Source organism: Delphinus delphis, chromosome 1 (genome assembly GCF_949987515.2).
Source record: "Delphinus delphis chromosome 1, mDelDel1.2, whole genome shotgun sequence".
NCBI classification, from domain to species: domain Eukaryota; kingdom Metazoa; phylum Chordata; class Mammalia; order Artiodactyla; family Delphinidae; genus Delphinus; species Delphinus delphis.
In genome coordinates this window covers 1,057,353-1,073,119 of record NC_082683.1, presented here as the reverse complement: position 1 = coordinate 1,073,119, position 15,767 = coordinate 1,057,353, and the positions used below count along the sequence as shown (strand labels likewise).

The 15,767-nt window shown below is 60.7% G+C and overlaps 1 long non-coding RNA gene across 2 annotated transcripts; it reads left to right on the top strand.

The window, feature by feature from the left end:
* The first annotated feature begins 11,857 nt into the window (after nucleotides 1–11,857).
* LOC132434435 (uncharacterized) lies at nucleotides 11,858–15,098 on the top strand. 2 transcript variants are annotated; one of them, XR_009521307.1, is made up of 3 exons: nucleotides 11,858–11,912; nucleotides 14,455–14,626; nucleotides 14,901–15,098. It is a non-coding gene; the product is annotated as an uncharacterized lncRNA (long non-coding RNA). The 2 variants fall into 2 exon arrangements; XR_009521312.1 differs by lacking the exon at nucleotides 11,858–11,912 and adding an exon at nucleotides 14,286–14,303.
* Nucleotides 15,099–15,767: the final 669 nt, after the last annotated feature.

Genomic DNA, 15,767 nt, shown 5'->3' with positions numbered 1-15,767 from the left:
TCAGGCACGGGCAGGTGTCTGGAGATGCAGCTAGGATGCGCAGTGACCCCACACATGCATGGCTGCAGAGTCTCAAGGGAGGCCTGAGATTCAGGGTGCAGTGCTGCACGTCTGAAGGCCTGACCACGCCCCGCCAGGGACGTGAACCCTCTCCCACCCTCGCCTGCGCCCTGGGGGCTGTGTCTTCCACTCTTCACTCCAGTGCCCCCAACGCTGGCACAGGAAAACTAGGAAAGGGGTCCTTACAAAACAAAAAAAAGGGACTTCTTTGCTTTCGGAGGCTGTTTTCTTGGTCCCATTTGGACCAAAAAAATTTCTGTTGTACCTGAGTCCGTTCCTTCCACGTGGCTTTGACTCCCATACAGTCAGGCAAACTGTAGTTGACAGGAGATGTTGGAGCACCAGAGGGCTGGCCAGGGAGGGTTTCCAGCCAAACGCACAATTCCTCCTCGTTCGGCGAAGTGGGCACTCCCGGGAGAGCCCCGAGCCTGAGGCCCCCTGGACAGGTAGTGCCTGCCTCCCAGTGTCCCCCCACCCCGCCCACCCCCTGTCCTCTGGCTTTGCAGGGCTCCAGGAAGGGGTCTTGGGAAGGGGCCAGGTGGAAGGACCAACACTCCCAGAGATTCAGAACCCAGATTGAAGCCAAAGTGGGTGGGTGTAGGGTGGGGGACAGGTGAGGGGTGAAGGGCCCTGAGATTCAGGGAGGGCCTGGACTGGTCACTAAAACTTCTCTGCCTCGGTGGACCTTGAGGTCTCCTTCCCCGAAAGATGTTGGAGTTTCTGGAGCAGCTGAGGCCGTCCTACCCACCGAGGGCCAGGACGGCTGTACCTAGAGAGAGTCAGCCAGGCCCTGTCTTCTCCACGAGCCCAGGTGGGGGCCCCCAGTGTCTGGCCTTCCTCCTTTCAACTCATTGCAGCAGCTGCCCTGGCCAGTGGCCTGCTCCCCCCACTGACCCCTGCCACAGGCCACGCACCACACTGTGAGGTGGAGGGTCCAGGCCACGGGCACAGGCACGTTGGAGGGCAGGGGCAGGAGCCTGCTGCGCCAGGCCCGCCCAGCTCACTCTCCAGCCCTTGCCGCACTGACGGGTATGGGCAGCTGGTCGTGTGCGTGTTCACCTGCGAGATAAATACACATTTCCCGTGGGCACAAGCCAGGCTCTGGGACCAGTGGCGAAGGAGACCAAGTTCTGCCCCGTGTGCTTCCGTGTCCTGGGGCCAAGGAGGCCAAGGATCGGCAAACTGCTCGTAAAGGATCAAGATTATTGAGGACCTGGGGGTGGGCTTTGCAGCCAGCAGCACCCCGAGACCTGAGAGAAGAGGGTGCTGGCACTGATGAGCTGCCCCTGGCCTCAGGGGCAGCTCAGAGGCCCAGCTGGGGAAGCGGACCGGGAGGCTCAGATCAGCAGGTCCTGACAGCGACCCCCACAGACAGCTCTGCCCTCCTTGGTCCCACCTGTTCCCTCCTCCCTGCTCCATGGGAAGAAAACACCTGGTCTCAGACAAGCACCAACTACCATCATCAGGAAAGTGCTGAGATACTGTTTTAAAACTTGAAGTTTGAAAAAAAAAATTACTCAAGTAACATGAGCTTGATAAAAATTTAGAAAAGACTTTTATGTTATTTTGAGTTCCACCAAAAGCAGACCCTGAGACAAAGATTTGAGTGAAAATATGTGTTTGGGAGGTGTTTCCAGGACATACAAATCAGGGTGGGAGGAAGGGAGGGAGGGAAGGAAGGCAGGACACCCGAGTGTGTTACCAGCCTGTCACCCCAGGCTCCTGGAACTGGATCCTGGGGTGCAGAGCCATCCCCGGGGGCCGTCCTGATTGAGGTCAGAGGCCAAGGAGGGGAGGGGACATCCACTGGAGCAGGGAGATTGATTACACATGGGATTGAGCAAATAAGGAAACAAATTACTGGTGACACTTCAGGTCTCTCGCTGTTAGAGATGGGAATTAAAAAATGGAAAGGTATGAGGATATCTGTAGCTGATGTAGTGAATGTATAGCTGATTCACTCTGTTGTAATGCAGAAACTAACACACCATTGTGAAGCAATTATACTCCAATAAAGATGTTTAAAAAAAAAAGAAACAAAAAATGGAAAGAGATAAATGCAGTGAGAGGCCCTTAGAGGAGTGACACCCCAACAGCAGCAGGCACCCCGAGAACCTGTGTCTTGGCTTCTAAATGCCATCTTCCACTCAAAGGAAGCAGGGGCCTTTGGAGAAATGGCTAGTCGTAGGGCTTGGGCAGAAATAGTACAGGACGAGGCCGGAACATCTTACTGTGTGGGGAAGTAGGAGAGCCCAGAGCATAACAGGGACACACTGAAAGCCGCGTAGCTGGCTCGAAGGGCCCCCAACGGCAAGTCGGAGACCATCATGATGGCCGTGGATTATAACCGTGAAGTAAAGTATTAGACCACAGGGCCATGCGTATTTAAATATTTATTAAAATAAAATGTATTCGTAACTGGAAAGTTTGATGAGAAATGGGCTATTTGCATGGTTTTACAGCTCTTCCCCACAAGGCTCCCGTCAACTGCGAAAGGAAGAACAGTGAGTTCCCGGGGGACCCTGTGAAGTACCACCCAAACCGAGCCATCCGTGGACACCAGCGGTCATCAGATCAGTCGTAACCCTGCACCACCTGACAGGGTGGGATGCTTGCTCACGTCTGTGACTCTCCTGCCAAAGAGGCATAACCTGCACCTGGCCGTGACGAAACCTCCGACACCCACACAGAGGGACTTTGTACAGAAAGATGGGCCTGGAACCTTCAAAGGTGTCAGGCTCATGACAGTCAGGGAAAGGCTGAGGAATATTCCGGACTGATGGAGACGAAAGATACGACGGCTCAGGGCAACATGTGGTCCCTGGCTGGATCTCGTTACTAGAAACAATGTTATTGGAGGGACCAGAAAGCCTCGGATGTGGCCCGAGGCTCAGAGGGCAGCAGCCCTACCTGGGACTTGGTGCTGTGGGGTGTGATGGATAGAGCCCCATGTCAGCAATTCACTCTCCAATGGTTTGTGGGGCGGGAGGGGTGGTGTTCCTGTACCATTCTGGCAACTTCTACCTTCTCTCTAAGCTTGAGATTGTAGAAAACACAAAGTTTATCTTTAAGAATGTCATGGGGAGGAGGCATGGATTCTTTGTGCGGCCTCCTGAGCCTGAGCTGCCAGCGGAGCGGGCTCCGGCCTGGGGCCGCTGAAAGCCCTGCCGCTGGGCAAGGCAGGCCAGGCCTGGGGGGTACAAGCAGAACCCCATGAGTGTCTGCTGCAACTCCGGCCAAGATGGCGGAGGAGCTGGACCCCCTTCCTGGTCCAACACGGGCACAAGCCAGGGAATATAGATCGCTCCTTAAATGTACAAATGAGAAAATTCAGAAGGGAGGGAGCTCCGCAGAGCTGGAGACAAGGCGGAAGGCAAGGCCCCGGGGTGAGCGGGGCGGAGACCATGCAGCCTACACGGGGCTTGGAGTTGGCCTCACGCCACTGAGGTCAGGGAGTTAAGGCCACGGTGGGAAGGAGTTGAGGCCACAGGCCATTTCTCAAATGGGAGCTGGAGCCAGGCTCCCGCCATGACCATCCAGGCTGAGAAGGGGCTGTCTGGTCCATGAAGGGGACATAGAGACTCTGCCCAGCAGCCTGGAGGAGGAGCCCAGAAAGCAACCAGCCCAGAATAGGACAAGAGGGCAGAGGGTGACAGGGAAACGAGGATCTGGTGGAATATAGGATGTATCTGACTAGATTCAAAACTGGAGAGCCTCCTGGATGAGGTAGGAGATATTAGCTGTAGGAACAAACTCAGCAGATGAAAAAGAAAGCAAAGCAAATATTAACTCCAGGAAAGACAAAGAGAAAACCTCAGCAGAGTTCACCACTTGGCCTAGCCGTGAGCAGTGTTGACACGGTTATAATAGTGTAAACAACTCAGGTCATTTAGGAAGAGAAAAGAGAAAGTCAGGTGAGGGCAGAGGTGCTGGGCCGTCGCTGCTCCGTCTCACGATGTCCAAAACTCGTAAACGAAGAAAGAAGCAGCAAGAGAACACAATTTAGAAGAATGGAGAAAAATGAGACAAGAAACGGCTGAAAGAATTGGGAGAGGCTGAGGCCAGGCCACCGGCCCCAGGGGCGGACGGAGATGGCTTAGTGACCACCAGACTCGTCCGAAGAGTCTTAACCCTTTGGGTTCTTTTTGTTCCTTTCATCTATGTATCTTTCTTTGGTAAGAATTAAAACGAACAAATCATAACTCTAAACATAAGTAACAACAAAAAGACGCACTCACATTCTGCCCCCCCCAAATGCCACAGTTTGGGACATTAAAGAACACACTTTGAATAAGTCATTAGTTAAAGAAGGAATAAAATGGGAATCACAAAAAGTTTATTTTGCCGCACTGCACGGCATGTGGGATCTTAGTTCCTGGACCAGGGATCGAACCCGTGGCCCTGCAGTGGAAGTGCAGAGTCTTAACGGCTGGACTGCCAGGGAAGTCCCAAGAAGTTGTTGGGTTTTTTTTCCGGTACATGGGCCTCTCACCGTTGTGGCCTCTCCTGTTGCAGAGCACAGGCTCCGGACGCACAGGCTCAGTGGCCATGGCTCACGGACCTAGCCGCTCCACGGCATGTGGGATCTTCCCGGACCGGGGCACGAACCCGCGTCCGCTGCATCGGCAGGCGGACTCTCAACCACTGCGCCACCAGGGAAGCCCCCAAAAAGTTTTAAACTGAATGATGACGGAGCGCCGTCAATCATCGGCACAGCCAGCGTGGTGCTCAGACATTTATGGTCTTCAGTTCCTACATCAGAGACAAGAAAGTGGTTTTTGCCAAGCGAGGGAACTACAAATATTTTTAGTTTCTTCCTCGTGCTGACCTGCATTTTCTAGTTTTCCAAAGAATCTGCTTCAGTCTTGTTGACCTTCCCTGTTGTTTCCCCTGGACCATTCTGTCTGGGAGGGACCCCCTTCCCTCATGGAACCTTCTGTGGGGTCAGCCTCGTGGCCCATATAAGGACTACTCATCCAGGGGCCAAGGGTGTGTGTGTGCCTCCCCTGAGGTGGTTGGGGACCCAGGCCTGGGCCGGGTCACACGTGGCTCCTGCACCCAGCACTCAGCCCAGACCTGCCTCGTGGGGGTCAGCTGAGCTGGTGCTTGGGGAGCTGAGCAGAGGACCTGGCCATGGCGCGTGGGAGTCGCCACTGGCCATGAGGGTGGGCTGGCTGCCTCATCCAGGGCCCCCAAGTCCTGCCCATCTCCCACTGCGGGCAGCAGCCCCGAAGTCCTGCCCCTGTCCAGGAGCTGCCCTTGTCTTCCTGGATGGAAGGGAAGAGTGGGCCCCTTTCCTGTGCCAACCAGAGCCACCCAGATGCCCACCCCATGGCCCCGAGGCACTGCCAGAACCCCGCCCGCCCCGACACAGCAGGCCCAGCCTCAGCCGCGGACGAAGCCCTGTGGGGCAACACTGAGGCCGCCTGGCCTCTGGGGGCCCGAGCAGGGCAGTGGGCAGTCCCAGGAGCCAGGCGGTTGCTCAGGCCCACGTCTAGGCCCTGACCCCAGGCCGGGGAGACAAGGCTGGCTCTGGAGCCCCTGCCCCTGGGGGGAGGGAGACCCCACCCGGCCCTACTCAGCACAAGCCCTGGAGGCCCAAAAGCAGCAGGAAGAAAGAGCAGGAATGAGGGAGGGACTCGTAGGCTGCCGCCACCGCCAGCCACCCCCCCCCCACCCCCACCCCCACCCCCCCCCACCCCCACCCCCCCCCCCGCCACGGGCTCCAAGCCCCTGCCTCTGGGGACACGTCCTCAGCCTGGAGGGCGTGCTGTGGGCACCTGCCCTGCGACCCGCCCCTGCCCGCAGGACCCTGGCCCCGAAGCGTCCTGTGCTGCTCCGGACAGAACGTGCCCCTTGCTGGCCACAACCCGCCAATCATAGGGTGGCCCTGGGCCCCGGGACGAGGGGCGGGGCTGCCGAGCTGGGTGTGAGGGGGAGCTGGGCCCTGGGCCCCAGGATGAGGGGCAGGGCTGCCGAGCCGGGTGTGAGGGGGAGCTGGGCCCCTTCGGGGACCCCCTAACGTGCCCTTGCCCAGCAGACGCTGCTGAGAGGCACCAGCTGGGCACAAGGGACAGGATGGGGGCGGAAAGGCAGGTCCTCGCCTGCAGGAAGGTCCCACCAGCATCTTCCAAAGATGTCCTCCAGGGGCCCAAGCTGCCGGTAATGACAGTAGGACCTCTTCGGGGCCCAGGGCCCATGAGACACACTCACGTGCACAGGTGGCTCTGAGGGCACGGGGTCACCATCCCGTGTCACGGCAGGGCACACCAAGGCCGGGGTGGCCCGGGACCTGCCCAGCGCACCGTGCGGTAAGGATGTGGGAGCCCGGGTGAGACCCAGCTGCCTGCAGCAGGGTGTGGGCAGGTGGCTGTGATGAGCCGTCGGGGTGGGGGGCCGGGAACAGGTGAGGGCTCTGAGGGCCAGACCCCAGAGACCTCAGTGGAGAGGTGGAGCAACAAGGGAGCCTGCCTTTGGAACACGCCCACTCGACCTCCCAGCAGCCCGGTGACTCTGAGATCCAGAGGGACCCCCACGTCCTGCTCCGCCCCACCGGGGATGTTCGCCCCTACAGCACCAGGACGGGCCCCATCCCCCTGTCCTGGGCCCACGGCCTCCCCAAACACACTCTCTAGGAGCAGGGTGTGCCCCGCCCTGAGCCCCTGCCCAGGCCCTGGGGTCTGCCTCCTTTTGCCTGGGACCTGTCGCTTCCCCATCAGGGACCCCAGGCAGTGAGTGGTGGGCAGACTCTCAGTAAATCTTGGTGGACGGTCTGAGGGAGGTCTCTTGACACGAGGCACCTCACGCCAGGCCTAGCCACCGGCGCAGGGGCACGTATCCCCGGGCTGAGGGGCACCACACACGGCCGCTGCAGCCGCCCTGAGCCCCTTCCCCTCTCTGGGCCTGAGGCTGCGTCTCCAGGAGACAGAGGATAGCTGGGCTGGCTCTGGGCTTTCGGCCTGTCGCACAGGAGGTCGGGGGTCGCTGCACACCCCAGAGGGGAGGGGGCACGAAGGGGCGGCGGCCCAGGCCTCCGGCAGGGAAGAAAGGATGGAGAGGCCGTCCTCAGAGCAGTGTCCGCCCCGGGTGAACGTCACGGGAAGGGGAGAGGGAAGGAGGACAGAGGGCAGCTGGTGCCCACCCCTCCAAGGCCCCCCACGCGGCTTCCCAGAGAGACTTGGGGGCTCAGGAGGAGTAGGGTGGGTCTCGGCCTACGGACCCCAGGCCCGTCCACGGCACCCGGGCCCTGCTCCCTCCCTGGCCCCTGCCGCCCCAGGAGACCCCAGGCCCAGCCTCTGCAGTCCCCTCCTGCTGCACAGGCCCTGGGCCCCTCTCTCCTCGTAAAACGTCGGAGCCGTGCTCCGTTCCAGAGCAGGCCCCTCCCGCCCTCCTGCCGTCACTCCTGGCAGGCGCTGCAGTGAGCTCACTCATTACATAAGGCATCCGAGCTATTTCTTGGGGGACTGAGCTCCCCCTACGCGGGGCTCCATTCCCCCCTTCCCTCTCCAACCCTCAGCCATCACCAGCCAAGAGCATCTGGGCATGAGAGGCAAAACCCCCAGGCTCCCAGGGCGCCCCCCCGACCCTGCGCGGGGAGGGGGCTCCCCCCACCCCGCAGAACAAGGGTGGGAGAGAAGAGAGGGCAGCTCCTTCCAGATTCCCTGGGAGGGCTGTGGGCAGAGACGCAGCCCCACCCCCAGCCTCAGGCGTGAGGGGGAGGAAGGAAGGGATTTCCCCAGGGCACGAGGGCTCTGCCATCACCAGTCACTGTCCCAGGGATGGGGATGGGCTTGCCTCCCTCTGGGTCTGGGGCACCTGGGTCATCCGTGGGCCCCGATCCCAGCAACATGTCCGCCAGGACTTGCGTCTCCAGAGGAGCTGCAGCATTTCCTTAGGTCAGGACAGAGGATGCCTGGCTAAGTGCCACTGGAGGCCCCAGCAGGACAGCCCTGCTTTCCAGAGGGGGCACCGGCCCAGGAGCCCCTTGAGGCTGCAGGGGTCCTCCCAGGGGCAGAAGGGCCCGGGGACCTCAGACCTCCTGCCTCATTTCTGTGGCCGGGTACCACGCGGACGCAGTGGGCCCCCAGAAGACACAGCTGAAGGGGTGTCCAGACAGCGTGTGCTGGGCATTTCAGAGGGCCGAGCCGGCTCCTGGCCTGGAGAGGAGCAAGACAGGCCCCCTCGTTGCCTGGAAGGAAGCTCCGGGAGGGGCGGCCGTGGAGCCGGCGGGGCCGGGCCCATCGCGAGCTTCTCCCACGGGATGCCCCTTTCCTGCTCCTCTGGGCCCGGCGGCCAAGCTTGGGGCCCTGAGCTGTCCGCCCCTCGAGGCCGCTCGGTGGCCCGCGCTCGGGCCCCGCCTCGGGGGAAAGTGGCCCCGGCGCCGCCTCCCGCCAGCCCCGCCCGGAGGAAGCGGACTCCAGACGCCCCCGCCGGGAGTCCGGCGTGCACCACGCCCTGCTTGGGGACAAAGCTCCCGGCGGGCGGGCAGAAGGGACCCTGGGGACCGCGGGCCGGCGGGTGGCGGCCAAGCCGGAAGCCCCGCGGCCCCTCCCCCGGCTCCCAGCCCCCGGCCTCTGTCCTCCTCGAGAAACGGAGAACGAACGAGACCGTGTTTTCCTTTCTTTTCAGAGACTCGCGTTCTTGGAACTTACACCCTCTTGGGTTTGCTATTTTTACCCACCCTGAGCCTTCCGGTCTCCATGGCGACGCCTCCAAACAGCAGATTCCAGGCGGCAATGACGTCACCTTTCCCTTTCCTGCCGCCCAGGCCTCCCGCCGCTGCCGCCACGCGGGGCCGCCCGGCTGAGACCCCGTGGGCCCCGCCGCCTCCCCGTGCCCGCTGCCCGCTGGCCAGGCCCTTCCCCGGGCCCCTCCGCCCCGGGCTCCCTGCCACGCCGCTGCCCTGTGGGAGCTGCCTCGGCCCCGGTGGCCCCTGTGTGGCCCCTGTGGTGACCGTGCTGGGGCCGTGCCGGCAGCAGGAGCGCTGGAGGCCCTGTGGCCTGGTCTCTTAAGTGCTAACTGCCCGTGGGTGTTGGTCCCCTGGGTGAGGCTGTCACACTGCCCGGCCCCGGGGCTACTGCCCTCCCGGCTGTGTGGTCCACGGGCCTCAGGCTCCACACCTTGGTCCTGGTCTGGCTGCAGGACTGGGGGGCCTTGGTCCCTCCTCCTGGGCTGGGGTGTCCTGCAGTTGGTGACCAGGCTGTGTCTCTATCTGGGCTACACTTTACCCAGCTGTCCCTTCGATGCCCAGCCTGAGGGCTGCCCTCAGCCCAGACCGAGGGTAGGGACACTCAGGACTGCAGGTCCACACCACTCCTGGGCACTTGCCCTGTCGTGGACCCAGACGCTTGCCGAAACGGCTGAGAAGTCTTGGCCGGGCCTCGCAGGACGGGCGAGTTCGGCATGGAGAGCCCCGCGTCCCTGCCACGGTCAGAAGAAGGAGTTCTTCCTCCGGCGGAGGAGTCCCAAAGAGCCAGGCCCCCCAGCCCCTGGGCCTGCAGAGGCTACCTTGCCTGGTGGGATGCCGGGGTCCCCTCCCCTAAGCAGGGCCTCTGCCTCCCCATTGCCCCACAGGGCCTGGGACGGATGGTATGAACCCCAGCCCCAGCCAGAAAGCAGACACTGGGTCTGGGGCCGAGGAGAAGGGGAGCAGGCAGGGCTGCGGGGGCGTCGTGGGGGGTCAGAGCCACTGGCACGGGCCAGGCCGAGAGTTGGGGCCACACTCTGCACCGCCAGCACCCAGAAGGGCAAAGAAGACACTTCGATAGCTCATTAGCTGCCATCCCTGCTCCCAGAAACAACATCGCAGGAAGGTGGTTTCAAGGCTCACATTCCTGCCCTCCTGGCTGCATTTCAGGTACGAAGTCCCAACTCGCCTCCGTCTGACACAGGCAGGCACACTCACAGGTCTGGACAGGAGGCAGGCCGGTGGGCGGCCCCGTCTCCAGAGCCCCACACAGACATGTTCACGAAAAGCTGTGCAGAGCACTTTCCTGGGGCCCACAGGTGGGCCTTTCCACTGCTCCCCCAGGAGCCTCTCCACCCTGAGGCTGTGTCCTCAGGCCTGGAGGAGGCCCTGAGAGAGAGGGCCCAGGCTGGAGCAGACCCGGGCCCTGAGCGGAGGGCAGGGATGCAGGGATGCACATGTGGCCTGTCCAGTTAAGCACCTACCCCAACAAGCTCCATCTGGACCAGAGACACAGGGTCTGGGAGCTGTGGGACAGTGAGGGGTAGGGGGCAGGCTTCACACTGAGGGGCGTGAAGGTGAAGGATGGAAGACCTGTGGCCCCAGAAGAGGTCAGGTGGCCGCCCCGCCGTTACCGCAGGTACCGCGCGGGACTCTGTGTGCCTCTGTCCTTCCCCCCTTCTCCCTTGGATTTTTTTTTTTAATATTTTATTTTATTTTAACTTTTTTTGGCCGCGCTGCATGGTTTCTGGGATCTCAGATCCCAGATCAGGGATTGAACCCGGGCCACAGTGGTGAGAGCCGCAATCCTAACCACGAGGCCACCAGGGAACTCCTCCCTCGGGGCTTTTATGTAAGGCTCAGACTCCTGAGACAGCCACTGCCCCGCCCTTGCCTTTGCACCCTTTGGACCCCCGCACAGGGGGCCCTGGTCTGAGCTCTGGTCAGCCAGACGCATCCTGCCCAGGCTAGGACCCAAGTGCAGGCCGGGGGCTCAGGCCCTGAGGGGCAGTGAGTGCTTATGGGTGAGATCCCATGCCAGGCGTGACTGTGAAATTGATTTCTTCCACCAGGTTTATCAAGGGCCAAACTGTGACAAGCAGAAAAGAATTCCTGTTCTCAAGTGCTTACAGTTTCATGGGAGACAATGAAAAATTAAATTTCCATATGTTCTATGTTAGTCGGGAGTATATGCTCTTAAGAATAGACCAGGGTGTGGTCCAGTGGGTAAGGCTTTGTGCTCCCAATGCAGGGGGGCCAGGTTTGATTCCTGGTCGGGGAACAAGATTCCGCATGCACGCCGCAACTAAGAGTCCGTGTGCCGCAACTAAGAGTCCGTGTGCCGCAACTAAGAGTCCGTGTGCCGCAACTAAGAGTCCGTGTGCTGCAACTAGGAGTCCGCATGCCACAACTAAAGAGATCACGTGTGCCGCAACTAAGACCTGGCGCAGCAAAAAATAAATAAATAAATAAAGACTAGGGTGAGGGGGGTGGGATACCAAGCAGAGGGGCGTGCGCAGTAGGTGCAAAGGCCCTAAGGCAAGGGCACGCTTGGGTCCCACTGGGGTCCACGCAGAGGGGTGGAGAAGGTAGTGAGAGGAGTGTGGGCAAACCCAGCTTTGCTGCCCCCGGGGGATGGGGGTTTGGGGAACCCTGCTCTGAGCCGGCCTGGGAGGCCCCCAGAGCCACAGCCCCTCGCTGGCAGGTGGGGTGGAGCAGCTGCCGGGTGAGCAGAGGAGGAAGGGACGTCCTGTACCCAGCACCCCTGTGCCTCCACTTCGCTGCTGGGAAAACTGAGAGCGAGAGAAGGGGAATCGATTCGAAAGACACAGGCTACTTCTCGGAACATTTGTTCCCAGTCCCGCCCCCAGCCTGGCACAGGGCAGGAGCCACCAGCCAATGGGAGGGCCCTTGCCAGGCCCAGGCCAAGCCCCTCTCAGCCCCTGGGCGGCCCCTCCCCACCCCGCCCAGGGCCCCGCTGCCCGCTGTTCTGGGCACAGCGCAGGGGTTAAGGAACAGCCCACTTCAAAGGGTGGGGCTCCCGGCTGCCACCCCAGCCCCACCCCCAGTCCCACAGCCGCCGCAGGCCTGGCATTGGCCTCCGCCCAGCACCTTCTCCAGACCGGTCCACCTCCAGGCCAGCGCTGCCCAGCGGGCTCTCATCTCCGTGAGTAATATTTAACTTGGAAGGGCCAGCGGACAACTGCAGGGGAGAAGTTCACAACAAGTTTGGATTTCGATCCGCTTGCCAGGAAGGAGAGGGGGAGGGAGGGAGGGCAAAGTTGAGAGGAAGAAAGGAGGGCAGGAGGCGGGCCTGAGAGACAGCACCCCAGGGAAGCTCGAAGGACGGGGCCCAGCACCGCCCAGCACAGCCGGCAGCCCCTCCAGCCTCGGCCTCCTGGCAGGAAACACCCCGGTCAGGAGGAGCCTCAGGATTCAGCTCTGGGGCAGAGAACACAAGACGTGTGTGCACACACACACGGAGACAGACACACACACAGAGACACAGACACAGACACACAGACACACACAGACACAGAGATCCATACACACACAGACACACACAGAGACAGATACACACACACGGAGACAGACACACACACACGGAGACCCAGACACACACAGACACACACAGAGACACACACACAGACACACAGAGACCCAGAGACAGACACACACACACAGAGACACACACACAGACACACACAGACACACACACAGAGACACACAGAGACAGACACACAGACACACACAGAGACAGACACACAGACACACACAGACACAGAGACACAGACACACACAGAGACAGATACACACGGAGACAGACACACACACACGGAGACAGACACACAGACACACACAGACACACACACAGAGACACACACAGAGACACACAGAGACAGACACACAGACACACACAGAGAAAGACACACAGACACACACAGACACAGAGACCCAGACACACACAGACACACACAGAGACAGACACACACAGACACAGAGACCCAGACACACACAGACACACACAGAGACACACACACACAGACACACACACACGGAGACAGACAGACACACACACACATAGACACACACAGAGACAGACACACACAGAGACAGACACACAGACACACAGAGACCCAGACACACACAGACACACACACACGGAGACAGACACACAGACACACACAGAGACAGACACACAGACACACACAGACACAGAGACCCAGACACACACAGACACAGAGACCGACACACAGACACACACACACTGACACAGACACACACAGAGATAGACACACACACACACACAGAGACAGACACACAGACACATACAGAGACAGATACACAGACACACAGACCCATACACACACAGACACAAGCAGAGACAGACACACACACACACACACACACAGAGACCCAGACACATACAGACACACACAGAGACAGACACACAGACACACACACAGACACACACAGACGCACACAGAGACAGACACACACACACAGACACACACAGACACAGAGACAGACACACACAGAGACAGACACACAGACACACACAGACACAGAGCTCGAGGTTGTGAGCAGAAAGGCCTGCCTGCATCTCTGAGTCTTCAGCACAAGAATGGAAAAGCCCTCCGGGCAGGAGCAAGCCGGGGCAGAGAGCAGGCAGGCCAGGGCCCTCCCAGAGGTCTGTGCCCGCAGGCTTGCCCACCCAGCGCCTAGCTGGGAAGGGCCCCAGCCAGTGTGCCCTCCTCCATGGGAAGTGCGGCCACTTCCGGGCAGCGGCCGCCCCAGGGTATTCAGGAACATGGAGCCTCTGCTGGCTGCCAGCCTCTCCCAGCTCCAGGTGTCCCCAGCCCACACCTAAGAAGGCTGAGCGGACCTTGGGAGGGCCCCGCTCCAGAGGCCCAAGGGGAGAGGCCCCGGCTCCCCCTGCCTTGGGGACAGGTCACCCCGGGTCTCCATGCCACGTGGGGCCCACCCTCCTCTACTGGGACCCGGCCCTGCCAGCAGCCCCTGAGCCTGGGGCTCGGCTCCACGGTGCCAGGTGAGAAGCTGCACCCACCCTTCACCGACTCGCCTCTATTCTGGAATGTAGCAAATCTAAGTTGTTAAATGATTTATTTTCCGCAAGCATGCATTTTCCCAGGGAAAAATGCACCCCTCTCCGACCTTGTAGTTTGTCCTGATTTGCTCTCAGGCAAAAACATCTGCCCTTGGGGGGTGGGGCCCTGTATCACCCACCCTAGAGGACGGGCCACCAAAGCTGGCTGGGTGGGCACCCTGGCACCAGGTGGAGTGGGGCGCCTCGCCCGGGGGAGGGGACCCTCACCGAGTCACACCATCTGGTGGAAGAGCTCAGAGCGAAGCTTTCCCACTTCTGGTAACTGCCCTCTGCTCCGCGGCTCTCCTTTCACTAGTGAAACTGTTTCATTTTGGACTTCCTCTTGGGAATCAGAGTCCCAGCCCTGACAGCAGCCGGGACAGCAGCGTCTCTGTCAGAGCTTTAGGATTCATGGCCCGTCTTGCAGGCTTGGCAAGGAGCCTGGACAGAGTAAGGAGCTTCCCTCCAGTGCGTGTGTTTGCTTGTGACATGCAGGGCTGCAGGGGGACCCGGGTCTCTGCGACAGGAGATCTCCCACGCCAATTCTTTCTCCCTGCTTTGCTTCTCTGGAGGAAAATCAGCTATCACCCATCTTCCGCAGACAGGCCAGTGAGTGAATCCACAGGGGCCCCTGTTCCTGGCCCACGCCAGACGGTGCCTGTGATGAAAGCATCTGGACCGGGGGGCGCCCTACCCCCACCGGGAGCCGTGGCTACGGACCACGTGGGAGCCACGCAGATGCTGTGGCCTGAATGCTTGTGGCCCCCAAATTTGTATGTTGAGGCCTAACCCCAATTAGGGAGGTGGGGCCTTTGGGAGGTGATTGGGTCACCAGGATGCAGCCCTGGTGAATGGGATCAGTGCCCTCATAAAAGGGACGGCACAGAGCTGTGTCCCACCGTGTGAGGACACAGAACCTGGATGTGGGCCCTCACTAGAACCCAACCATGCTGCCACCCTGATCTCAGACTTCCAGCCTCCAGAGCTGTGAGAGAAAAATTTCTGCTGTTTATAGCCACCATCTATGGTGTTGATGTTTTCTCACAGCAGACCCCAAACGGACTAAGACACCGGGCCTGCCAGAGGCATCAGCTCTCAGACCAGCTCTCAGACCAGGGTAACTGAGGCCCATGGAGGGTGTTTCCAGGGCTCGGGGCCCAGGTCGGCCCACAGGTGAGGTGCAGAAGGCCGGGCCCAGGGTGGGAGGGCAGCAGACCTCCGGGGGGCCCTGCTTCTCGGCATCCCCCGGCACCCTGATGTGGTATGTGAGGGGCGGTCAGGAGCGCGTCCTTGGAGCCCGCGGCCTCGACGTGGCAGATAGGGCCCAGAGCATGACCCCGGGCTCCAGTGGGCACGTGGCAGGAGCTTCCTGTGCTCCCAGGCCCCTCCCCCCACACACGGTCACACGGCCACACGTGGCCCCCCCCCCCCGAGCTCCTGGAACGTGGCCGACAGGAGCCGTACTCTGCGTGCAAAGGCCCAGCCTGAAGAGAAGAATGTGCGGAAACGTGCTAATAACTGACATACGATTCCACGGTGAAACGTAATATGTCAGATATGCTGGGTTGAAATGAAATATATTTTCATGATTAACTGCACCTGCGTCTGTCACCTCTTCAGAGGTGGCTACTGTACATTCTCAACGACGCGAGCGTAGGGGCGGGCAGGCAGACAGACAAAGGCTGGGAGGGCGAGGGCAGGTCGGAGGAGGGTGTGGCGGGGACAACCGACCGTAGACCCGGGGCAGCATTGGAAGGTTCTCTCCCTGGAGGTCGGCTCCCAGGACCCCGTGCTGCAGGGCGTCCTCGGGCAGCTTTGCGAAGGCCCATCGCCCACAGTTGCCTGAAGCCCTGCGCGGCCCCGGGTCTCGGCAGCGTCCTCGCTGCCCAGCTGGCCAGCCGCTCTCATCGCGTG